The sequence below is a fragment of the Mauremys reevesii genome, linkage group 14 (genome assembly GCF_016161935.1).
Source record: "Mauremys reevesii isolate NIE-2019 linkage group 14, ASM1616193v1, whole genome shotgun sequence".
NCBI lineage: Eukaryota > Metazoa > Chordata > Testudines > Geoemydidae > Mauremys > Mauremys reevesii.
In genome coordinates, this window is record NC_052636.1 from 27,529,521 (window position 1) to 27,555,541 (window position 26,021).

The window sequence follows — 26,021 nt, forward strand, 5'->3', positions numbered from 1 at the left end:
AATGTGGAAAAATCCACTAGCCCCTGGAATTCGCCTGTTTTGGTTATCAAGTAAAGATCTGGTAAATGGCGAATGCTCCATGATTTTAGAGTGATTAATGTTTGTATTTAACCCATGAGACCCCTGCAGTGTGGAACCCCAAATCCCAGTTTTATTCCATATGATTATTAGCTTATGATAATAGGTTTTAAAGATTTTTTTAATGATTTTTCCTTGTTTTAAAGATAGGGAGCTTATTTTTCCCAGGGAGGTGGTGGTGGTTTTTATTTGATTTTTTGGACCCCTGCCCCCGGGCATGATGGGGTTAATCCTCCCTCATTCCCATGCCGGAAAATATGGTATTTAGATAGTCCCCAGGGTAATAGATAGTGATTATGTGGGAAAAAAATTATGTTTAGATTTGGGCTTATATGCCAAAATAGCTGTATTAAGGGGACTCATGGGCCCAGATGGTGATTTTTCCCTTTTCTTTTGGCTAATATATTTTGCTATTGCCTGGCCGAGTCCTGCCGTTTTCATTGCAGCTTTTTTTGGCTGTTCGCTAAACCCCCCCCCCTTTCTCTTGGCTGTCCGCCAAGTTTCAGTTTTTGTAAGCGGTGTCCGTGACTTAGTCAGGGGTGTGGGTTTTTTTTGTTTTGGCGTTTCAGTTAACCCAATTTGGTTTTTGAATGCCATCGATAGTCATGCATTTTTTTATTAAAATGCTAAATTTTTAGTGAAGTATTTTAATGATCCCTTTAATTTAAGCCCAATGTATTGTTTTAATTTGTAATTATTGTCCAAGTTTTTTTTCATTGCCCCGAATTGGGTGTTGATCCCCGTGGCCTTTTATTTAATTAAATTTGGCAAATGGATGTCACGCTTTATCCCCCTTTTTTTTTTCTGGAAATATCTACATTTTTTACAGATTTTCAGATTTTTGCACGCAGTGGCAAATTAACCACATTTTTGGTATTTTGTATAACTCCACAGGTCAAGCCATTGTGGAATGGATCTATTATACACTTAAAGAGTACCTACAAAAAGCAAAATAAAACAGTGGGGGATGATGGGCCAATCATGGGAGCCAAGCAAAATTAATTAGCGATAGTATTGTTTACCCTAAATATTTTAAATATCTTTCAGAATCTTACAGCCACTGAATGACATTTAAGATGGAAACCCCGCTCCCATGCCCATCTGTCAAAAATAGGCAGAGCCCAGACCCTAATTGGTATGGCCCCGTTCCATTGAGAATTTGGGGACAGGGGCATGCCGCTGTGCTTACTCCCACAGGTCCGTTGTGGGTCCCTGCCAAGAATGTGAGACCGTGGCACAATGACGTGGCATTAAAGCCTCAAGAACCCGATACCCAACTTCAATCTGACCCTAACCGAGACCTTTCCAGTGTGCCAAGCCATAAAGACGGCACCAAAGGTTACCTGGGGGCAGGTGAAACGACTGGCGCAGCAGGCTCAGCTCATGCTGGAGAATAACAAGGCCAAGCCTATCCCCGAGAATTTTACTGCTGTTATCTTTGCTTGTTTGATTGCTAAATTTTTTACCATATTGTTGTGTTTTTGTGTGTTACAGGCTAGGGCCAAACCCAAATTGCATAGCCGTATGTGTTATAATATATGGGCTTGATTTGTGATCCTTGCCAATTGATTTTTCTTTTGTTTACAGCAGGCCCCTGAGATGCATGGCCTGTTGGGCACCTGCCTGGTCCCAGTATATAAGGCACCAGGCGATGCTGCACATGTAACAGGGATGTTTAATTTTTATAAATGCCACCGAGGTTCAATATTATTTAATGAGCCAATGGGGCCAAGCCACTTATGTGAAATTTGCAAGTGCCTTGTTTTTTTTACCCCATGGGTAGCCAATTACGCCAAATTGACCTGTGCACGGATGGTTAATTGCACACGTCACAAGCCCCCAAAAGGATGCTTGCGGGTGGGTACCCCAGGATGGAATTGTACGCGCTTTCAAAATGTGTCCAGCAATTACGGGCACATCGCGTTACCGGAGGGTTGGTTTTTTACATGTGGTCAGAGGACCTTTAATTATATTTTGGCCAATATTTTAGAAGCTTAATGTTGCTTAAGTAGATTTATATTAATACTCCCCATGAGGCCAATGTTGATTGGCTCCCAAATTAATGAGACCCGTACCCAATGCCAGCAAAGCTTAACCCCCATGAGATTAGGATGTAATGCCAATGTCAGCCTTTTTAGTTGGGCTGAGTACATCTTTTTGGCTGCCATCCATGGGATGGGTTTGAATTGTTTTGTAATATGCTTTGATTGTTATCGCCTGCTTGATTGGTTTTTGTTGCTTTGCCCAGTGTATTCCTAATAATATTAGGATGTGTTTTACACCCTGTCGGCGCAAACCCCTGCCTACATTCCAAGCCGTCATGTATGCCCATAGAATCATGAAACATGCGGACCAGGCACGGGTCGACAAAACAGAAAAGGAGGGGATGTAGGAATGTTACACTTCTTAAGCTGAAGTGGTTCCCACGCCCCCACACTCAATCAGGAGACTCATAGATAAAGCGCTGACCAGGTGCATACCATTGGGATACGCAAGGGATGAAGCACCAATCAGGGGGCGAAGTAGTTGGATTATGTTAGCACATGCGCATAATAGAATGATTTATGTAACCCCCGCTTGAGGCGCTCCACTGGGATAGACTGACGGACTTGGCTTGATTCATTACTACATCCTGGGGAAAAGCCCCAGGTTTAAGATGGATTCCTGTACCAGGTGACATGACCTGTGAGACCCCAAGCCTTCATTGTTCCTGGCCTGACTCACAGATGGTGCAGGACAGAGCCATCTCCAGTCAATTGTCCTGGTTAATGGGAGCCATCAGGAGTCCAAACCACTGTTAATGGCCCACACTTTGCATCATTACAACAGGACCTCAGAGTTATAGCTCATATTTCTAGCTTCAGATACAGGAATGATCGGTTCATACAAATAGGCTGAACACACACAGTAGATAATAAGCTTTGTAATGATACTGCACAAGAGACCTTTTGCATGAAGCATGTTCCAGTTACATTATATTCACACTCATTAGCATATTTTCATAAAATCATCAACATCAAAGCAGGGAAAGGGTTTTACTGCGGCACCTGGGAGCAGTTGAGTTTCATGTGCAGGCTCTGCTATGAGTTCCTCCAGGTTTCCCATAAGCACACAGGGCCCTTAGCGGGTACTCTCGACACAGGAATGGCCCAGATACAATGAAGTGATGGGAATTGCATTTTCCTTTTTAATTTTTGAATTTCCAATGACATTTCTGTTTGTGATTTTGTTTTGCTTCGTATAACTGTGTTTTCTCAGGGACTTGATATTTACCAGGCTAACTATCAGCTAATAACGGGAGACTTCCAAGCAGGGCGTGGGCGAGCGGAAAAGAACAGTAAGAGATGCTGGTTTTCAACCTTGTGTTAGATAAGAATAGAATGCAGATTGTAGCAGAAATTGCTGAGAGAAGTAAGCTATCAGAAAGGAATATGTACAAACAAAATGCAGTTGTTGCGCCTCAGTGTATGTCGCAAAAGGTATAAATGCTTGCCTTATTTGTTTATCTAACCGAGACCTACCTCGGGAGGGGAAACTCTGCCTGTCTGTACTCTCCCGAATAACTGCAGTTGCTCGAAATAAACGGCATAATATAATAATATTTAACATCCCTGTGGTGGGAAGAACATCTCAACAGCCCAACGCTGTGGCATTTAATTTAAAAAAGGGGAACTATACAAAATGAGGGGGTTAGTTAAACAGAAATTAAAAGGTACAGTGACCAAAGTGAAATTCCTGCAAGCTGCATGGACACTTTTTAACGACACCATAATAGAGGCCCAACTTAAATGTATACCCCAATTTAAGAAAGACAGTAAAAGAACTAAAAAAGAGCCACCGGGGCTTAACAACCATGTAAAAGAAGCAGTAAGAGACAAAAAGACTTCCTTTAAAAAGTGGAAGTCAAATCCTAGAAAGGAGCATAAACATTGCCAAATTGTAGGTGACAAATCTGAGGAACTGTCACAGACTGAAGTGTCACTAGAGGTAGTTTTGGAATTAATTGATAAACTCAACATTAACAAGGCACCAGGACCAGATGGCATTCACCCAAGAGTTCTGAAAGAACTCAAATGTGAAGTTGCGGAACTATTAACTATGGTTTGTAACCTGTCCTTTGAATCGGCTTCGGTACCCAATGACTGGAAGTTAGCTAATGTAACGCCAATATTTAAAAAGGGCTCTAGAGGTGATCCCGGCAATTAGTCTAACATCGGTACCGGGCAAATTAGTTGAAACAATAGTAAAGAATAAAATTGTCAGACACATAGAAGAACATAAATTGTTGGGCAAAAGTCAACACGGTTTCTGTAAAGGGAAATCATGTCTTACTAATCTATTAGAGTTCTTTGAGGGGGTCAACAAACATGTGGACAAGGGGGATCCAGTGGACATAGTGTACTTAGATTTCCAGAAAGCCTTTGACAAGGTCCCTCGCCAAAGGCTCTTACATAAATTAAATTGTCATGGGATAAAAGGGAAGGTCCTTTCAAGGATTAAGAACTGGTTAAAAGACAGGGAACAAAGGGTAGGAATTAATGGTAAATTCTCAGAATGGAGAGGGGTAACTAGTGGTGTTCCCCAAGGGTCAGTCCTAGGACCAATCCTATTCACCTTATTCATAAACGATCTGGAGAAAGGGGTAAACAGTGAGGTGGCAAAGTTTGCAGATGATTCTAAACTGCTCAAGATAGTTAAGACCAAAGCAGAGTGTGAAGAACTTAAAAAAGAGCTCACAAAACTAAGTGATTGGGCAACAAAATGGCAAATGAAATTTAATGTGGATAAATGTAAAGTAATGCACACTGGAAAAAATAACTCCAATTATACATAAAATATAATGGGGACTGATTTAGCTACAACAAATCAGGAAAAAGATCTTGGAGTCATCGTGGATAGTTCTCTGAAGATGTCCACGCAGTGTGCAGAGGCGGTCAAAAAAGCAAACAGGATGTTAGGAATCATTAAAAAGGGGATAGAGAATAAGACTGACTATATTATTACCCTTATATAACTCCATGGTACGCCCACATCTTGAATACTATGTACAGATGTGGTCGTCTCATCTCAAAAAAGATATACTGGCATTAGAAAAGGTTCAGAGAAGGGCAATTAAAATGATTAGGGGTTTGGAACGGGTCCCATATGAGGAGAGATTAAAGAGGCTAGGGCTTTTCAACTTGGAAAAGAGGAGACTAAGAGGGAATATGATAGAGGTATATAAAATCATGAATGATGTGGAGAAAGTAGATAAGGAAAGGTTATTTACTTACTCCCATAATACAAGAACTAGGGGCCACCAAATGAAATTAATAGGCAGCTGGTTTAAAACAAATAAAAGGAAGTTCTTCTTCACACAGCGCACCGTTAACCTGTGGAACTCACCTGAGGAGGGTGTGAAGGCTAGGACTATAACAAGGTTTAAAAGAAAACTGGATAAATTCATGGAGGTTAAGTCCATTAATGGCTATTAGCCAGGATGGGTAAGGAATGGTGTCCCTAGCCTCTGTTTGTCAGAGAGTGGAGATGGATGGCAGGAGAGAGATCACTTGATCATTGTCTGTTAGGTTCACTCCCTGGGCTGCTTCTGCTCTACAACTATAATTGTCTTTTTACACCAAAATCACTAACTTGAGCACCCAATTCCATGTACAGTCCTAGTGGATGTAAGGCACAGGTAACTTTTGCCTCAGAGTAGCTTGTTGGCATCAACCCTCTCTCCCCCACCTGGAGCTGATGAAATTCCTGGCTGGAGGGACACACTCTCCTACAAGTCAAAAGGGAAGGAGCTGATAGAAAAGATCACAGGACTGACCCCAAAGAGGGGTGAACTGCAAAAGGCAGAAGCAGGCAACTCATCTGGCAGAGCTGAGAGACCACAGTGAAGATGGTGCAAAGATCACTATATTGGAATTAGCAAATGTGATTTTTTTTTAAAACAAATCTTTGGGAAGCCCTAATAAAGGCATTTCTTACAGTTCTCTCCCATTTGGATTTTCTGATCTCTAATAGGGAATGACATCTGATTGAAGCTTTTCCCAAATGTAGAGCATGTGTAGGGTCTCTCTCCACTGTGGATTCTAGGATGTCTGACAAAGTCTGAGTGCTCAATGAAACTTTTCCCGCACTCAGAGCATGTGTAGGGCTGCTCTCCTGTGTGGATTCTCTGATGTCTGATAAGGTGTGAGCGCCGACTGAAGCTTTTCCCGCACTCAGCTTTTCCCCATAGCCTGCACCCCTCCCGCCCCCAACTCCCCCAAGCCCGTGTGTCTGCACCCCCTGCACCCCATCCCTGCCCCAGGTCAGAGCCTGCCCCCTCACTCAACCTCCCGTAGCCTGCAACTCTCCTGCCCCCAACGCCCTCCCAGAGCCCGCGTGCCTGCACCCCTGTACCCCAATCCCTGCCCCAGGTCAGAGCCTGCACCCCTCACTCAACCTCCCCATAGCCTGCAGCCCTCCTGCCCCCCAATCCCCTGCCCCAGCTCGGAGACTGCACCCTCACTCAACCTCCCCATAGCCTGCAACCCTCCCACCCCCAACTCCCTCCCAGAGCCCGCGTGTCCGCACCCCTGCACCCCATCCCTGCCCCAGCTCAGAGCCTGCACCCTCACTCAACCTCCCCATAGCCTGCAACCCTCCGCCCCCAACTCCCTCCCAGAGCCCACCTGTCTGCACCCCCCCTGCACCCCAATCCCCTGCCCCAGGTCAGAGCCTGCACCCCTCACTCAACCTCCCCATAGCCTGCAACCCTCCCGCCCCCCAACTCCCTCCCAGAGCCTGCACCCCAAACAGGGCCGGATTAACCTTTTGTGGGCCCGGTGCTAAACATATCTGTGGGCCCCCATGGGGGAAATGGGGACATGGGGCAGGGGGCAGAGTCCTCAGAGCGAGGGGCTGGCCTGGGGCAACGGGAGCTGGATCATGGCACGGCAGGGACAGCCCCACTCCCCCCAGCCCAGTACAAGGGCACTGTTTACAAACCGGGAGCTGCCAGACCCACACTGTCCAGCCCAGCCCTGCACTGCCATCGTGCTTCTTCCCCTTGGGGGCAGGCCCATGCTGCACCATGCTACATCCTGCCCAGCACCCCTCCGGCTCCCTACGCCCAGCGCCGCACCACCCAGAGACCCCCACGCACCCCCTGCCCAGCACCCCTCCGGCTCCCTACGCCCAGAGCCGCACCCCCCAGAGACCCCCAAACCCCTGCCCAGCACCCCCCCCCCGCCCGACGCCCAGCGCCGCACCACCCAGAGACCCCCACCAGCCCCCTGCCCGGCACCCCTCCAACTCCCTACACCCAGCGCCGCACCGCCCAGAGACCCCCGCAAACCCCCTGCCCAGCACCCCTCCGGCTCCCTACGCCCAGCGCCGCACCACCCAGAGACCCCCACAAACCCCCTGCCCGGCACCCCTCCAACTCCCTACGCCCAGCGCCGCACCGCCCAGAGACCCCCGCAAACCCCCTGCCCGGCACCCCTCCGACTCCTTACACCCAGCGCCGCACCACCCAGAGACCCCCACAAACCCCCCTGTCCGGTGCCCTCCCAGATCACTCCCCCACCCACTCAGAAGCCCCCCACAGATCCTCACTGACCAGTGCCTCTCAGCTGAAGACCCCCATAGCCCTCCCACAACTGCAGGGCCCTGCCCCTTCCCATCCAGAGCCCCCCTACAGATCCCCTCACTGTCCAGTGCCCCCCACCACAACTGCACAGTGCCCCACACAGACCCCCCACACTTCCCAGCACCCACACACACACAGATCTCCCCCACTGACAGCCCCCCAACACACACAGATCTCCCTACCCCCCACTGCCCAGCACCCCGCAGACCCACTAGAGACCTACTCTCCCACACCCTAACCCCCAGCCACAGTAGCCAGCCCTGATGGGAGGTGACTGTGTCTGCCAGGCTGAGATGGCAGCGCAGCCAGAGCTGGTCCTGGGGCAGGAGAACTCCGGCCCCTTGGGAGTGGTGGAAGCAGCCAGGCTGGAGCAGGAGCAGAGCCTACCCGGGGCAGGCTCCCTCAGGACCCAGCTGAGCCTCCCTCTGCCTCCCCTGTGAGTGGCTGAGACTGGCCCAGCCTCTGCACCAGTCCCAGGTGGCTCTTCCCCTGGGGAGGCAGGTGGGGCTACACAGGTCCCAGGCAGTGGAGACAGCTCAGAGCTGGAGCAGTGCTGGGGAGCGGGGCAGATCCCTGAGACGTGATGCCCGAGATCCCACCCAGCCCACCCACACCCATTGGCCCTGTGGCCAGCAGCCCTGCTGAGCCCGCATGGTGGCCCCCAGCTGCTGGGTGATGAGCCCTCTACAGCAGTGGCATAGCCAGGCTCTAACATCAGGGGAGCAAACACATAAAAAGAGGCACCACCCAACATATCGAATTACTAATTGGATACGTTTAAATTTGTTATACGTATTTATTTTGTACTTAAAATAAAAACCCAAGAATGATCCAGCCACAGGAGGATTTGCACAGCTGGCATTTTGCAGGAGAACTTTAGATTATACTTAGATATACTTTTGATTCTAGAAACTAAATGACAGAATACAGTAGCTTATAATTGTCACAGGTTTTAAAAAAATACTGGCCATTTTTCCAGTTACTAATTTCATTTTAAAATCAATCAGTGAAATGCACTTTATTTATAATAGATCATAATACTAAAGTCACCAAAAAGGCATAACAAATACAAGTTTTATGAGAATTGGTGAGCAAAGATCTCATAGCTCTTCAGGATTGGACAAAGCAGTAATTTCCCTTAAAGTAGCTTTATTCATGTTTTTTTTAAAAAAAACAGAAGACATCTCTATGACACAGGTTGGCAGGCTAACATTTTTGAAACACTGAGTACTGAAAGTGAGACTATTTAACCAATTTAAGCTGTACACACACAACCCCCCCCCCCTCTTCCTGCTTTCCTATCACCAGTTCTGTTACTACAGGAATGAAATCTAGACATCCTTTAAAAAGGACAGTTACCTGTTCCGTAACTGGTGTTCTTTGAGATGTGTTGCTCCCGGTCTAGTCCACAGTAGGTGTGCGTGCTCGCCACGTGCACCGGTGCCGGAAGTTTTTAGAGCACTGCTGCAACCCCTGGAGTGGCGCCTCTATAGCACTATAAGGGGAGCTGCGCACTCCCCCCACCCTCAGTTCCTTCTTGGCAGACAACTCCGACAGAGGGGAAGAAGGCTGGGATGTGGATGAGACAAGAGCAACACATCTCGAAGAACGCCAGTTACGGAACAGGTAGCTGACCTTTCTTCTTCGAGTGACTGCTCCTGTGTATTCCACAGTAGGTGACTCCAAGCTATATCTGATGGAGGTGGGTAGGAGTTTAAGGGTTATCAGGACGGAGTACCACCCTACCAAACCCGGCGTCATCCTGTGCTTGGGAGACGATCGCATAGTGTGAGGAAAAAGTGTGGACAGATGACCACGTGGCAGCCCTACATATGTCCTGGATAGGGACGTGGGTGACATAGGCGGCCGACGAGGCTTGCGCTCTCGTAGAATGCGCCTTCACTATAGGCGGTGGGGTAACCCCTGCCAAGTCGTAACACGTGCGTATGCACAAGGTGATCCAGCAGGAAATGCGCTGGATGGAAACTGGTTGCCCCCTAATCCGCTTGGCTGATGCAAGGAATAGTTGCAAGGACTTCCTGAACTGCCTGGTTCGGTACAGGTAGAAAGCCAGCACATTAGCCAGGAGGAAGCAGATCGTGAGTGTTTTCGACCACAAATCCCATCCCTCCCAATTTGCAACCATCCCTGGACCAGTGTCAAGTGCACAACCATCCCCGGACCAATGAAAGGGGCCACTCTGGTTATCACCTTGAGGTCAGGGGTGTGCTCTGTACCCCCAAACCTTACCTCCCTTTTCATGTATTCATACACAGAAAAGTGAAAGAGCATGCCTCAATCTTCCAAAAGATCAGGGTTCGGCAACCTTTCAGAAGTGCTGTGCCGAGTTTTCATTTAGACTCTCTGATTTAAGGTTTCGCGTGCCAGTAATACATTTTAATATTTTTAGGTCTCTTTCTATAAGTCTATAATATATAACTAAACTATTGTTGTATATAAAGTAAATAAGGTTTTTAAAATGCTTAAGAAGCTTCATTTAAAATTAAATTAAAACGCAGAACCCCCCAGATCCCTGCAATAGGTCAATGTGGCACATTAGGCAGGAGGAAGCAGAATGTGAGTATTTTCGACCACAAACCCTGTCCCTCCTGATTCACAGCCCCATGGACCAGGCAGCAGCAAGTCCTGAGCAGGGGCCCAGATGGTCACGTTGCGCAGCATAAACTGCACCTGGTTGCAAAACGGGAGGGTTGCACAATGTGTCATCACACCTGTGACAGAGCCTGGCTGCAGCTGAGAACAGCAGCTCCTCGGGCAGCTCCAGCGCTGCTGGCAGCACGTGGCCACCAGGGAGCAGCTGCTCCACCCGGGCTCCACATCACAATATGCCAGAGCCCCACCCCCAGGAGCTGCCCTGCCCCCGGCCTGTGCCAGAGCCCCGCCCCCAGGAGCTGCCCCGCCCCTGGCCTGTGCCAGAGCCCCGCCCCCAGGAGCTGCCCCGCCCCCGGCCTGTGCCAGAGCCCCGCCCCCAGGAGCTGCCCCGCCCCCGGCCTGTGCCAGAGCCCCGCCCCCAGGAGCTGCCTGTGTTGCATCTCTGCGATTTGTTCTCCTGCCTCCTTCCCAGCACTCTCTGCTCCCAGCTGCTCCCTTCCTGTGTCTGCAAACACCCCCCACCCGGGCGGGCTGCAGCGCTCGCTGGGGCTGGCTCCAGCCACTGAAGTTCCCTCCATCTCTGCTCACCTGGGGGGAAGGGGGGAGGGACGAAGTGAGGAGATGGGCCCAGGGTGTGAAAGCAGAATTAGGGGGTGGGAAAAGGACTGTTTGGAAAGGTGGGTTTTTTGCGGGGGGGGGGGTGATCCCAGGGTCGACGCTTCCATTAGGCGACCCTAAGCGGTTGCCTAGGGTGGCAGGATTCGGGGGGTGGCATTTTGTGCGCTCCCCACGGGATACCTGGGAGCTTCCGGTTCCGCTCCCATTGCACCACCAAAGATGGACCCTCCACCAACATGCCGCGGAAACAGCAGCAGGCAATTGAGCAGCTCAATGACTGCCGCTGTCACCTGCAGCATTTCGGCGGAGAGTCCTTCTTCGGCAGCGCAATGGGAGTGGAACCGGAAGCTCCTGTGCGCTCCGTGGGTAGCGCACAAAATGCCGTCCCCTAAATTTTGCCTAGGGCACCAGAAACCCTGTCGCTGCTCCTGGGTGATCCAGATGGAGTCAGAAGCAGTTGGGCAGCAGAGGCTCAGGGAAATTGAGGGGAACCCCCTGGGTGTCCAGTGTTGGCCAGGGATTGTACAGCACCTAGTGCAATATGGGGTCCCGATCTCAGTCATGGTCTGTGCAGCCCCTGGGAGCCCTGATGTCTGTTTCCTGATCACAGGCAGTGGGGATGGAGAGAGGGAAACCTCAGCACCTGAAGGGTTAATGCAGCCCTGTGTGCAGCCCCTGCTAGGGTGACCAGACAGCAAATGTGAACAATCGGGACAGGGAGTGGGGGTAATAGGAGCCTATATAAGAAAAAGGCCCCAAAATCAGGACATCCGGTCACGCTAGTCCTTGCTGCGCTCATGAGGGGTTGGCTTAGAGAGTTGTAGTAATAACAGCAGCAAAGAGTCCTGTGGCACCTTATAGACTAACAGACGTATTGGAGCAGGAGCTTTCGTGGGTGAATCCCCACTTCGTCAGATGCACCAATAGTCCCATATGGGCTAGTGGGCAGGATTCCTGGTTTTCACCCAGGGGACCTGGGTTCAACTTCCGCTGTGGGAACCGTGCGGAGCTTTTGCCCAGAGTGGAGACAGGACATGAAAGGAACAGGAGGGATCCTGCCAGCAGGGGTTGGACAGTGTGGGGAGGATCCCAGCAGTGGGGGTGGGGCAGAGGTCGGGGGGGAGACCAGGGAAGGATCCCAGCAGTGTGGGAAGTTGAGAGCACAGGCCTGGCCTGGGGCGTGGGGCGAGTGAATGTGTCCCTCTAAACCCACCAACTGCAGACTAGGCAGGACTGGAAGAATTATGTATTTGTGGGTAAATGTCAATTTCTGTGTAAATACACAACCCAATGGCAAAATATTTCCATTGATAATCATCAAAATTGGCAGATGGGCAAAGTAAGAAACATGCTGCTTGAGAACTTACCCTGTTGTAGGAGCAGCAGTGATCTGTGTGCTCCGTATCACCTGTATGCCCAGAAGGTCTGTTACACTCCCCCTCCCCCGCCCCGGCTCCTCTCCCTCTCTGAATGCCTGTGAAGTGGCTTCCCCTCCCCCCCCCGCAATGCTTGTGGGATGAAGGGGCTGGTTGAACAGCTGGCAGAGCAGAAGAGCTCCTAGATAGACAAGGTGTCTGGGACTCTCATTAGGCAGCACTCACACACCCAGAGCATGGACACTGGCTGAGGTGGAGTGTGACCCACCAGATGCAGCCAAGTCATCTCCAGTCACAGGCCATGAGGAGCAGGTCCTTAAAAGGGGAAGGGGCCCTGTGCTCAGGAGTCACTCACAAGCTTGTACCTCCAGTGAATGCCCTTCGCCCGGACCACCTGGCCAGTGGTTCACCATGTTGCATTTCATTGTGCCTCAGGAAGACTTACCTTCATTGCACCATCCATCGCGGCATTGTGGGACACTTACTTTGCACAGAATCCTGACATCTCCAGTGCTGAGCCTGTCCTGGGAGCGTGAGTGTGTGACCCCCCCCATGTCTTCTTTTGAGCTTAGCTGTTAGTATAATAAACATGCTGCTTTCTGCCAAACTCTGGGGGTGGGGTCATTAGTCCTCCCTAAGCTTACTATCTGGCCCAATTTTGGGTAACAGAAGCAACATTGCTGGATCTGTCATTGTACCAAATGGGGAGATGGTTGTCTATAAAGGAGAGTGAAGACTAAATGCATCCGATGAGGATGGGATTCGAACCCATGCGTGCAGAGCACAATGGATTAGCAGTCCATCACCTTAACCACTCGGCCACCTCATCTGAGTTGTCAAGAAGTGGACAGGAGGAGAAATCTAAGGCCAGCAGAGATAGGGCTACTAAGGAGTTTTTAAATACTAAGTGTAAGCAGGGGCTGAATGAGCTCCCCCCTCACATCTAGTGAGGAGCTGGGGGAAGACTTCAGGAACAGGCCGTGTTTGCACAGACACCCCTACTCTGCCTAGCTATGCAGCATGAGGGGGCCGCTTCCCCAAAATGACCAGTTTCAGATGGTGGTGGGTAACAAATCACTTTAGCATTGAGTGCAATGAAATGTTATTCTCCTTCCTGTACGAGTGAAGGGCAGCGGAATGTACCTAGGCCGTCCTGACAGAGGGGTGGGTGGGTGAGGAATCGCTTTCATTGGACTGCAGAGAAGTGATTGAGGACGTCACCCTAACCCAGTGGTCCCCAAACATTTCACACTGCGCCCTCGTATCCATGGCTGTGGCCCCTCGGAAGCCGCGGTCGAGAACCGGGGCTGGGAGAGGGGCCGTTGCTTGCTGGGGAGAGGGGTGCTGGGTTAAGGGGGTTGAGGCTGGGCTGGGAGCCAGGGGCCCAGGCTGAGGGTGGGGTTGGGGAAGATCTGGGACAGAGTGGGGCTGAGTGTTGCTCCCTCCCTACCCTCTATGGGGGCTGGCTCAGGCCCTGAGGTGCCCCCATCAATCTTCCTCTGTGTCCCCCTAGGAGTCATGCCCCACATTTTGGGGACCACTGACCCCTACTCGCTAAGCAGGGGCTAGTGATGCCAAAGCCCAGGGAAAGGGAGAACAAGTGCGGGGGCCCCAGCACCGGAACCATGCCCCCCCCACTTCTGTGTGTGGCTCCGCCCCCTTCCACCCCTTCCACCCACGGCCCCACCCACTGTCACCTCTGTTCCACCCCTTCCCCCACTGGCCCCACCCTGTCACTCCTTTACCCGGCCCCGAGACCAGAGAAGCTCTGTGCCCCTGCTGCAGCCCCCAGGCCGTAGCAGGGAGTGGGAGCTCCTCCAGCCCTGGGGCCGACATGGGGGAGACTTTCCCACGGGGGCCCAATTTGGCCAGGGCCCCTAGTCATGGGCCCCACTGCCCCCTTGGCGACGCAAAGTTTGGGGAGGCTGAGCCCCTCCCAGCCTCCATTACGAGCCGCCCACGCTACCTCTGCTCAGTGGGTGGCCAGTCTCCCTGTGTCTCTGCTGTTCGTGCTGGGGAGCCCGGACGGCCTTAGGGGTGGGGCCCCCGGCAGCCGCCCAGGGCTCCAGGGGTCAAAGGGCACCGTGTGGCCATGCAAAGGTGCTCACTGCTCTCCCCTGCCCCAATGCTCCTCCGTGGCCCCACAGAGGCTGGGAGGGAGCGAGGAGCAACAGTATGTGCTCCCTGCGTCCTGGTCACTTTCCCCACCTGGGCCGGGCTGTGAGGGGAGCATCAGAAGCTGCTGCTCTCTGCCCTCCCCTGACGCAGCCCGGCTGAGGAAAGTGACCTGGATGCAGGAAGCTCGGATGATGTCCCTTCTCGCCCCCCTGCCCCTGCTAGGGAAGGCTGCTGTGTGGTGTCTCCATGGCTGCACTTTCAGTGATGCAGGTTTCTCTCTCCCATTGTTCCAGGGGCATCCTACTAGATAAAATTGAGCAAGAAATGCTTCCCCGTGGTTTTTAGGACTGGAATTGCTTTTTTCAACAGCCATTGCCATTTTTTTCTAGTTTTGTTTGTTTAAAAGGAAGACGGTGATATTGCACTGGCAAATTCCCCATAGAAACAGAGAATAATAAAGGCACCTCAACTTTTCCTCATTTATGGAGGACAGTCTTATAATATGGATCCAAATATCCTCCAATCACACAAGCTGAAAATTGTTCCACTTTACTGCAGTTCTGTAACCATGCGGGAACCAGTCCTGTCTGTGTTCTGTGCACATCCATAATTCCTGCTGAATGACCCACCCTGGGAGCAAGTTACCAGTGACCCAGGGCAGGGGCAGAAGGAGGGTGCAGGTGTGGGGAGGGGAGCCCAGGGCTGGGGCAGCAGAGGGTGTGTGGGTGAGGGAGCACTGGTGGGGAAGGGGGAGCCCAGAGCTGGGGCAGCAGGGGGGTGCGGGTGGGGGGGACAGAGCTCAGGCAGCAAGGGTTATGGGGGGGAGCCCAGGGCTGGGGTGGGGGCAGCCAAAATTTTTTTTCCTTCGGGCAGCAAAAAACCTAGAGCCGGCCCTGCCTCCACCCACCGTGAGGTAGTCAAGAGCGGATCATTATTATCCCTACTCGAAAGAGGGAGAAGCTAAGGCTGAGAAAGGAGAATTGACTTGTCTTACGTCACACAGCCAGTCAGTGGCAGAGTTGGGAATAGGACCCAAGAGTCCTGATTTTCAATATACCTGCCCCTGGAAATTTCCACTACATGCATCCGACGAAGTGGGTATTCACCCATGAAAGCTCATGCTCCAAAACATCTGCTAGTCTATAAGGTGCCACAGGACTCTCTGCTGCTTTTACAAACTAACCATCAGATCTTGAATTTCAGACATTGAATGACCTGAATAAAGTGCTCTGTGATGAGCTCCAGACCAACAACAGTGACAGTAATTATTCAGCAAGTATCTCAGGAGAACTGCAATGTTAGAGAGAATCATGAACTGCTCAGAGACCATTAATGCAGAGAAGCAGCAAAATTCATCAAACACAGAACTGGTTCTGACTTATTTCCTTGGTCTTAAAAGAGAACAAGGACCTGAGTCTCCTCCCTGTCAATAACCCCCTGCTCAGCCAATCAGGGTAGAGACTGAGGACGGGAGGCTGAGGGTTCTCACCAGAGAGCCCAAAGGATGGCCCAGGTCACTGGTGGGGATCATTGCCCGAGCACTATTTCAGCCCCACATTTTTGGGTGGACCTCCCACAGTGGGAGCTGCAGAGCACTCCCCTGCAACAGATGGATCAGACTGAACAGGTTTCAAACCTCCAGGAGGCTCTTACCTTCTAAACAGGGACGGCTGTTTTCTAGTAAAATCACTAAAAGGGAAGGAGAAAACTCGAAAGAGGTTCCTCCTGGCGCTCACGTCCGTGAACCCGAATACTCTTTCAGTCCTCAAAGAGAGACCTGGAGAAGGAGACTCGCAGGAGCAAAGCCACAGGGGTCTCTGAGGTTTCCCTGGCCCCTCGCCCCGGTCCTGCCTGGCTGATGTCAGCATCTCTCTGTGAGGTCACCACCTCCCCACCACCTTTGACCAATAGTCTGAGGTCCTGCAAAAGGCCTTTGTGATGTCACTGCCACACCCCTCCCTTGCTGTGCCAATGTCCTGCCACTGGCCAGGCACTTTGGAGGTTTGAGCTACTCCCTGTGGCTCACCCCACTCAAGGATCGTTCGTTCTAGGCAGCAAGCCGGCTGGACAGGGAAACATCAGACGCTGCTCACAATGCTACACTCAGTTTTTCAGAAATTAGTCGACTTTATGGCCAGAAGAGACCATTAGAGCATCTAATCTGACTCCCTGCATATCACAGGCCTCCTGTATGACACAAGAGCTACTTTTGGGACAAACACATTCCAGAAAGGCATTTAGTCTTCATGAAATGACATCAGGAGATGGAGAATCCACCATTTTCCTTGGTAGCTTGTTCCTGTGGTGAATCATCCTCGCTGTTGAATATTTGTGCCTTTGTTGTAATATGAATTTGTCTCTTTTCATCTTCCAGCCATTGGGTCTTGTTATACCTTTCTCTGCTTGATTCAAGAGCCCTTTAATTCCCAAATCTTTTCTCTCCCTGAAGGCACTTCAACACTTCAATGAAGTCACCTTTCAATATTCTTTTGATAAGCTAAACAGGTTGAGCTCTTTCAATAGCTCACTAGAAGGCATTTTTCTCCAGCCCTCAGAACCTTTGGTGGCTCTTTGCTGCCCCAGCTCCAATTTCACAACATCTTTTTCAAATGAGGACACCAAAATTGGAGGCAGTATTCCAGTATCAGTCTCATTGATGCCGTGTCACCTCCTGTGACGTTATTGACATAATCTGTAACTGTACAGATCACCGTTGCGACAATTGTTCTATATTTATAGCCAGTATTGTCGAAAGGTTGTCGTGTAAGGGGTCTATGGAGAGGTTCTGATTGGCTGATTATAATGATGCTATCTCTAGATGTGTTTCATTTTTGTAGTTGAAGTTATGAATATTGGCTCTCTGCCGGCTCACCCGCCCCCTCACCACTGCCCACCCACTCGCCTCCTCAGCCCCCCTCCCTCACCTGCTATGGTGTCATACAGGAGGCCTGTGATACGCAGGGGGTCAGATTAGATGCTCTAATGGTCTCTTCTGGCCGTAAAGTCGACTAATTTCTGAAAAACTGAGTGTAGCATTGGGAGCAGTGTCTGATGTTTCCCTGTCTAGCCGGCTTGCTGCCTAGAACGAATGCTCCTTGAGTGGGGTGATCCACAGGGAGTAGCTCAAACCTCCAAAGTGCCTGGCTAGGGGCAGGACATTAGGCCAGCAAGGGAGGGGTGTGGCAGTGACATCACAAAGGTTTTTTGCAGGACCTCAAACTATTGGTGGGGAGGTGGTGACCTCACAGAGAGATGCTGACATCAGCCAGGCAGGACAGGGGCGAGGGGCCAGGGAAACCTCAGAGACCCCTGTGGCTTTGCTGCAGCAAGTCTCCTTCTCCAGGTCTCTCTTTGAGGTAAGAATAGTGTCCCTAGCCTCTGTTCGTCAGAGGATGGTGATGGATGGCAGGAGAGAGATCACTTGATCATTGCCTGTTAGATTCACTCCCTCTGGGGCACCTGGCATTGGCCACTGTCGGTAGACAGATACTGGGCTAGATGGACCTTTGGTCTGACCCGGTACAGCCTTTCTTATGTTCCTATGTTCTTATGAGTTTACTCCAGGGTGAGGAAAGAAAGGAGCCACCAACTCCCCAAAAAATCTCAGTGCCCCAGAGAAAAGCTGCCCCTGTTATTGGAACTAATGATGTGCTGGAGATATGTTGGGAAAAGGGACTGTCTGAATTGCCAAGGCAGGAAACGAACAATCTATAGCAACATCATTAACCACAGACACACTCTACCCATGCTCCAGCCAGTGGGGAAATGAGCAGGAATTCATAACGTCAACTATAAAAATGATACACATCTAGAAATAGCATAATTATAATGAGCCAATCAGAACCTCTCCATAGACCCCTTACGCTACAATCTTTCTACAATATTGGCTACAAATAGAACAGCGGTCGCAACGGTGATCTATACGGTTACAGATTATGTCAATAACGTCACAGGAGGTGACACGAAATCAGTGAGACTGATACTGGAATAGCCTCTAGTTTTGGTGTCCTCCTTTGAAAAAGATGTTGTGAAATTGGAGCTGGGGCAGCAAAGAGCCACCAAATGTTCTGAGGGCTGGGGAAAAATGCCTTCTAGTGAGCTATTGAAAGAGCTCAACCTGTTTAGCTTATCAAAAGAAGATTGAAAGGTGACTTCATTAAAGTGTTGAAGTGCCTTAATGGAGAGAAAAGATTGGGTATTAAAGGGCTCTTGAATCGAGCAGAGAAAGGCCTAACAACACCCAATGGCTGGAAGGTGAAAAGAGACAAATTCATATTACAACTAAGGCACAAATATTCAACAGCGAGGATGATTCACCACAGGAACAAGCTACCAAGGAAAGTGGTGGATTCTCCATCTCTTGATGTCATTTAATGAAGACTAGATGCCTTTCTGGAATGTGTTTTTCCCCAAAAGTAGCTCTTGTGTCATACAGGAGGCCTGTGATATGCAGGGGGTCAGATTAGATGCTCTAATGGTCTCTTCTGGCCATAAAGTCGACTAATTTCTGAAAAACTGAGTGTAGCATTGGGAGCAGCGTCTGATGTTTCCCTGTCTAGCCGGCTTGCTGCCTAGAACGAACGCTCCTTGAGTGGGGTGATCCACAGGGAGTAGCTGAAACCTCCAAAGTGCCTGGCCAGGGGCAGGACATTAGGCCAGCAAGGGAGGGGTGTGGCAGTGACATCACAAAGGCCTTTGGCAGGACCTCAGCCTATTGATCCAAGGTGGTGGGGAGGTGGTGACCTCACAGAGAGATGCTGACATCAGCCAGGCAGGACAGGGGCGAGGGGCCAGGGAAACCTCAGAGACCCCTGTGGCTTTGCTTCAGCAAGTCTCCTTCTCCAGGTCTCTCTCTGAGGACTGGGAGAGTATTCGGGTTCACGGATGTGAGCGCCAGGAGGAACCTCTTTCGAGTTTTCTCCTTCCCTTTTAGTGATTTTACTAGAAAACAGCCATCCCTGTTTAGAAGGTAAGAGCCTCCTCGAGATGTGAAACCTGTTCAGTCTGATCCATCTGGTGACAGGTCACTTCCCTTCTCTATACCTCAGGCTCCTCCCCATCTGCCCAATGGGAACAGGGACAGTTCTCAAACTCTGGGCAGTCGTGAGCCTGAGTGAGATAAGGGGCGATAAAGCCCTCTGTGAAGGAGAAAGGGGAGTTTCACGGTGTTTAGCACCAAGGAATTCTAAAGTTTGCTAAAATGTCTAGTCTGCGGAAACAAGAAATGGTCGGAGCCAAACTTTTTGACCACTGCCTTTTCTAAATCCCGTTCAGGGGTGTGAGTCCCTGTCTTTTAGGTACCTGGGGTTCTTTGCCAGCAGGAGAAAAGAGGTTCCTGCCTCCATTTTTGTGGCCTTAACAAACCAGGCGTTGTGCCCCAGTTCTCATCTGAGATCCCTGAAAAAGAACATCTTCCCATCCATGAACAAGACAGGACCTATCTTTGAAAGGGAAACAAAGAGACCCCTGGGACTTACAGACTAGCTAGCCTCACTTCCATAGCTGGAGAGATACTGCAATACATTCTTAAACAGTTTGTCAGCAGCACCTACAGGAGAATTTGGTTCTTAGGACGAGTGAGCATGGATTTGTCAAGAACAAATCATCCCAAACCCAGCCTCTTTCCTTCTTTGGCAGGTTTCCGGGCATAGTGGAGGTGGGTAAACAGTAGATGGGATCTATCTTGGGGTTACTAAGGCTTTTGACACAGTCCCGCAGGACATTCTCACAAGCAAACAAGGGAAATGCGGTCTAGATGCAATCAGTGTTATGTGGGTGCAGAGCTGGTTGAAAGCCCAGACTCCAAGGGCCCTTCTCCAGGTTTGGCTGCCCAACAGAGAGGGGGCACCTCGTGGGTCCGGCAGGGATCAGTCCGGGGTCCGGTACTATTCAATAGTTTCATGAATGATTTGGAAAATGGAGTGGAGATCATGCTTCTAAAATGTGCAAATGACACCAAGCACTTTGGAGCTCAGGACTGGAATTCAAAACGCCCTTAATGAATTGGAGACTTGGTCTTCTTGATCCAAACCCCATGGCTGGGCCCCTCTCTCTAGACTGGGCTGAAGTGAAACCCCAGAGCCAAACACTCCTCCTGGGCAGTGCGCTCTGACCTTGAATGGTCAGGTGCTGCTTAGCGCTGTCAGAGCAGCTTTGGCTGGGGGATTCTCCCAGCACTTTCCAATAGCGGGAAGGTATTAAATCCCCATTTGCCTGCTGGGGACGGAGCCCTAGAGGGGGGAGCAACTTGCCCAAAGTCCCCCAGGAAAAGGAAAACAACCAGCAGTGGAACCAATAGGGGTGTCAGGATCTTGGAGGCGCTGTCACCCCCACACTAGGGCGGTGTTATGCACTCCCTGCTGCTGGCTGAGTTTCTCCATCCCTTGGCAATAAGACAGCCTAGAACCCCAACCAGGGTTATTGTATCTGCTACCCAAGATCCATAAACCTGGAAATCCTGGATGCCCCATCATCTCAGGCATTGGCACCCTGACAGCAGGATTGTCTGGCTATGTAGACGCTCCATCATCATTCCACACAAAGATGGACTACAAGCCATCAGGAACAGTATCCTCGATAATGTCACAGCTGAACTTTGTGACTTTGTCCTCACCCATAACTATTTCACATTTGGGGACAATGTTTACCTTCAAGTCAGCGGCACTGCTATGGGTACTCGCATGGCCCCACAGTATGCCAACATTTTTATGGCTGACTTAGAACAACGCTTCCTCAGCTCTCGTCCCCTAATGCCCCTACTCTACTTGTGCTACACTGATGACATCTTCATCATCTGGTCCCATGGAAAAGAAAACCCTTGAGGAATTCCACCATGATTTCAACAATTTCCATCCCACCTACAACCTCTGCCTGGACCAGTCCACACAAGAGATCCACTTCCTGGACACTACTGTGCTAATAAGTGATGGTCACATAAACACCACCCTATACCGGAAACATACTGAACGCTATACTTACCTACATGTCTCCAGCTTTCACCCAGACCAGATCACACAATCCATTGTCTACAGCCAAGCTCTAAGATACAACCGCATTTGCTCCAACCCCTCAGACAGAGACAAACACCTACAAGATCTCTATCAAGCGTTCTTACAACTACAGTACCCACCTGCTGAAGTGAAGAAGCAGATTGACAGAACCAGAAGAGTACCCAGAAGTCACCTACTACAGGACAGGCCCAACAAAGAAAGTAACAGAACCCCACTAGCCATCACCTTCAGCCCCCAACTAAAACCTCTCCAGTGCATCATCAAGGATCTACAACCTATCCTGAAGGACAATCCCTCACTCTCACAGATCTTGGGAGACAGGTCAGTCCTTGCTTACTGACAGCCCCCCAACCTGAAGCAAATATTTACCAGCAACCACACAACAAAAACACTAACCCAGGAACCTGTCCTTGCAACTAAGCCCATTGCCACTCTCTCCCCATATCTGTTCAGGGGACACCATCATAGGACCTAATCACATCAGCCATACCATCAGGGGCTCATTCACCTGCACATCTACCAATGTGATAAGTGCCATCATGTGCCAGCAATGCCTCTCTGCCATGTACATTGGCCAAACCAGAGAGTCTCTACATAAAAGAATAAATGGACGCAAATCAGACATCAAGAATTATAACATTCAAACACAGCCAGAGAACACTTCAATCTCCCTGGTCACTCGATTACAGACCTAAAAGTCGCAATATTACAACAAAAAACCTTCAACAACAGACTCTCACGAGAGATGCTGAATTGGAATTAATTTGCAAACTGGACACCGTTAAATTAGGCTTGAATAAAGACTGGGAGTGGGTGGGTCATTACACAAAGTAAAACTATTTCCCCATGTTTATTTGTCCCCCTACTGTTACTCACACCTTCTTGTCAACTGTTGGAAATGGGCCATCCTGATTGTCACTACAGGTTTTTTTCTCCTGCTGATAATAGCTCACCTTAACTGCTCACTCTCATTATAGTGTGGATGGCAACACCCATTTTTTCATGTTCTCTGTGTATATATATATCTTCCTGCTGTATTTTCCACTGTATGCATCTGATTAAGTGGATTTTAGCCCACGAAAGCTTATGCTCAAATAAGTTTGTTAGTCTCTAAGGTGCCACAAGTACTCCTCATTATTTTTGCAGATAAATTCATGGAGGTGAAGTCCATTAATGGCTATTAGGCAGCCTGGGTAAGGAATGGTATCTCTAGCCTCTGTTTGTCAGAGGGTGGAGATGGATGGCAGGAGAGAGATCACTTGATCATTTCCAGTTAGGTTCACTCCCTCTGGGGCACCTGGCATTGGCCACTGTTGGCAGACAGGATATAGGGTTGGATGGACCTTTGGTCTGACCCAGTCTGGCCATTCTTCTGTTCTTATGAAGGGAGGGGCAGAGCCCTGCAACAGAGTTTCTGTAGTGTAGTGGTTATCACGTTTGCCTAACACGCAAAAGGTCCCTGGTTCAAAACCAGGCAGAAACATGATGGCTTAATTTTTCCCAGCTCCTAGTGGCCTGTCCCTGCTGTTGTAGGAGCAGCAGTGATTTCTATGCTCAATAGGTCTGTTATACTTCCCCGATTCCCATTTTTGTCTCCTCTCCCTCTCTGAATGCCTGTGAAGTGGCTTTCCCCCTCTCCCTCCCGCTCCCTCCTGCAATGCTTGTGGGATGAAGGGGCTCGTTGAACAGCTGGAAGATCAGAAGAGCTCCTAGATAGACAAGGTGTCTGGGACTCTCATTAGGCAGCGATCACACACCCAGAGCATGGACACTGGCTGAGGTGGAGTGTGACCCACCAGATGCAGCCAAATCATCTCTAGTCGCAGACCATGAGGAGCAGGTCCTTAAAAGGGGAAGGGGCCCTGTGCTCAGGAGTCACTCACAAGCTTGTACCTCCAGTGAATGCCCTTGGCCCGGACCGCCTGGCCAGTGGTTCGCTGCATTGCAGTTCATTATGCCTCAGGAAGACTTACCTTCATCGCACTGTCCATCACGGCGCTGTGGGACACTTACCTGGCAGAATCCTGTGCCTGCCTCTTGGCTTCCCAGGGATGGCTACTTGCAGCCCAGGAGAAGAAGGATGGTTCTGGTGAAAGAAAGACAAGCAAAGCTCTGGGAGGAAATTTGGGTGTGGGCTCTGCGCTGGCGGTGGGGGTGGGGTGCAGGATGGGTGGTGCAGCTCCCAAAGTGACCGGTACACACAACCCTCTGGCAGCAGCTCCTAGATGAGTGGGGCCAGGGGATCTCCATGTGCTGCTGTCTGCAGGCGCTGCCTCCAGAGCTCCCATTGGCTACAGTTCCTGGCCAATGGGAGCTGCAGAGTCGGTGCCCGGGCAGGGGCAGCACGTGGAGACACTCCCCCCACCCCAGGGGATGCTGGGACATGCCAGCCACTTCTGGGAGCGGCACGGAGGGACGGAGGTAGAGTGGGCAGGGAGCCACCTTAGTGCTGCTGGCACATCTCTTCACACCCGTTGGGGGAGGGGAGCAGAGGGCCTCCATGTGCTGCCTGGGGTAGGGGCAGAGCACGGAGCTGCCTCCCCTCCGGGGTCTATTACAGGAGTGGGTGGGTGGGGTCTTTTGGCCTGCAAGGTGCAGCAGGTCAGACTAGATGATCACACTGGTCCCTTCTGACCTGAAAGGCTCTGAGGCTAAAAGGGAGAGGGAAGTAAAGGAATTAAAAAAAAAGAAAAGAAATGAAGCATTGTAATACCAGGATGACTCCAACTGCTTATTATATAGTCCCACCCCTTTCTTCCTCCACTGGGTGTTTAATGACCTGGTGGGATTTGGGACACTGATTCTCTCATTCCATTGATAAACTGTTACAACATGACTGAAATTAAACCAATTCCCAGTGGGGGAATCATCATATCATTGCATTGGCTGGGAATCAAACCCAGGTCAACTGCTTGGAAGGTAGCTATGCTCACCACTATACCACCAATGCATCTGGTGAAAGTTTTTGATTTTTCACACTTGGTGATTGGTCACCTTACTTCTCAGCATGAGGCGAATGTCTCTATGGTCTCTGCCGTTCATGGTGGGGAGTTTCCCCACTGATAACAGTTCTTGCTGGGTCAGGGAGGGGAGAGAGAAGAGGCGTTTATTCTGTTTCATTCCTCTCCATTTTCTGTTCTTCCCCTTCCCTTCCAGGGTCCTCCCTTCCATTTCAGACTGTGCAGTGACACCCTCCCTGCACCCAGGACTCTCGAGCCTCTGGAGCAGCACGATCCCATGAGATCCTCAGTGACCAAGGGTCTTTTCCAACTTCCAGGAGACCCAGCTTGAGTCTAAAGGAAGCTCTGTTCCTTCCTGGGGATCCTCTCTCCCTTCATGGAGATCAAGAGCATGAAGCCTCTGCCTTGCCTCCTGGGTCTGAATTAATGTCCCATTTCCCACTATGTGCTCGAAAGAAACAAATGTTTCTAACCCAGGTGAGTGGCGTTAATTCAGCTGGAATCCTTCACCCACATTCCTTAGGAGATACAGACTCTCTGTGACACAGACTGACTGGGGTTCATCTCTGCATGTCCCCAATGGGGAAGGAAAGACACTCAGGGTGAAGGAAGAAGATGGACAGAAGGAGTCAAATGGGGCTAGACCTGAATAGGACATTTTCTGCCTGTTAAAATGTACTAGACTCTAATTGCTTAAAACAAAACAAAAACCCACCAGCTTCTGTTTGAACCATCAGCTTTTCACAGAGCAGCCAAAGTGGTGAAGCACAGACACACATAACCACCGACAGCCCAAGTTTGTCTAAGAAGCACCTATAGTGGCTCATGCAGGGGGAAATACAGCTGTGGGAGTGAGTTCAGGCCTCACCCAGAGCATTGGTTTTCATTAGCCACGGAGCTTCCCCCACTTGCTTTGTCTCAGTCACATGGAAAGTGCCATAGGAGGGTGATGAGAGTAAATTCTAAACTCTGAAATGCCGAGGTTGGCCCAGAGACTGGGATAAGGGGTTTGAAGAGAAAAAGCTCTAAGAGTATAAAACCAGACAGTCTCCAGGGGCAGGTCCGGTACAACGCCTCAACAGGGAGCCATTCGGGGGAGGGGGTTTCACTCCCTCTGTTCAATGTCCTGAGAGGTATTTGAAGATGAAGATAACACCATGGCTAACAGGTGACTGGCATGTCCTGGGTTAAAGAAAGAGACCTTGGTTAATAGTCTGAAGATTTGCGTTACCATCACTGTCTGACCCCCCTTCAGTGCGGAGCAGGTGTGTACGTTGCTGGGTGGAACGCACAGACTCCTGCAGAGCAGGGGCAGCTGTTTCCATGGCAGAGAGCCTGGCACTTAGGAGACTTTCTACACTTGCTGTTTTGAAGCAATTCAGTAAAATAACAGTGGAGCTACAATGTCTGGTCCAAATTTTCAGCCCCCCTGGTGCAAAAACGCTATTTTAAGATCTACATCGGAGGCTCCCGGCACTAGGACACCTGACCAGAGAGCTCAGTGGGGGCGTAACAGCTGCTGATTCTGAGGGTCCCGGGCTAAATCCACTTGCAGGGGAAAGTGTTTTGATTTATTTGATGGATAATGAGCACCAGCTACCAGGGGAGAAGCCCTAAGAGTCGC

General features: G+C 50.3%; 3 non-coding genes across 3 annotated transcripts; 1 reads left to right on the plus strand and 2 right to left on the minus strand.

The window, feature by feature from the left end:
* Positions 1-13,056: 13,056 nt before the first annotated feature.
* Positions 13,057-13,138, minus strand: TRNAS-GCU. The gene has a single exon. It is a non-coding gene; the product is annotated as a tRNA-Ser (tRNA).
* Positions 13,139-22,847: 9,709 nt separating this feature from the next.
* TRNAV-AAC lies at positions 22,848-22,920 on the plus strand. Its single transcript has one exon. It is a non-coding gene; the product is annotated as a tRNA-Val (tRNA).
* Positions 22,921-24,315: 1,395 nt separating this feature from the next.
* TRNAG-UCC lies at positions 24,316-24,387 on the minus strand. The gene has a single exon. It is a non-coding gene; the product is annotated as a tRNA-Gly (tRNA).
* Positions 24,388-26,021: the final 1,634 nt, after the last annotated feature.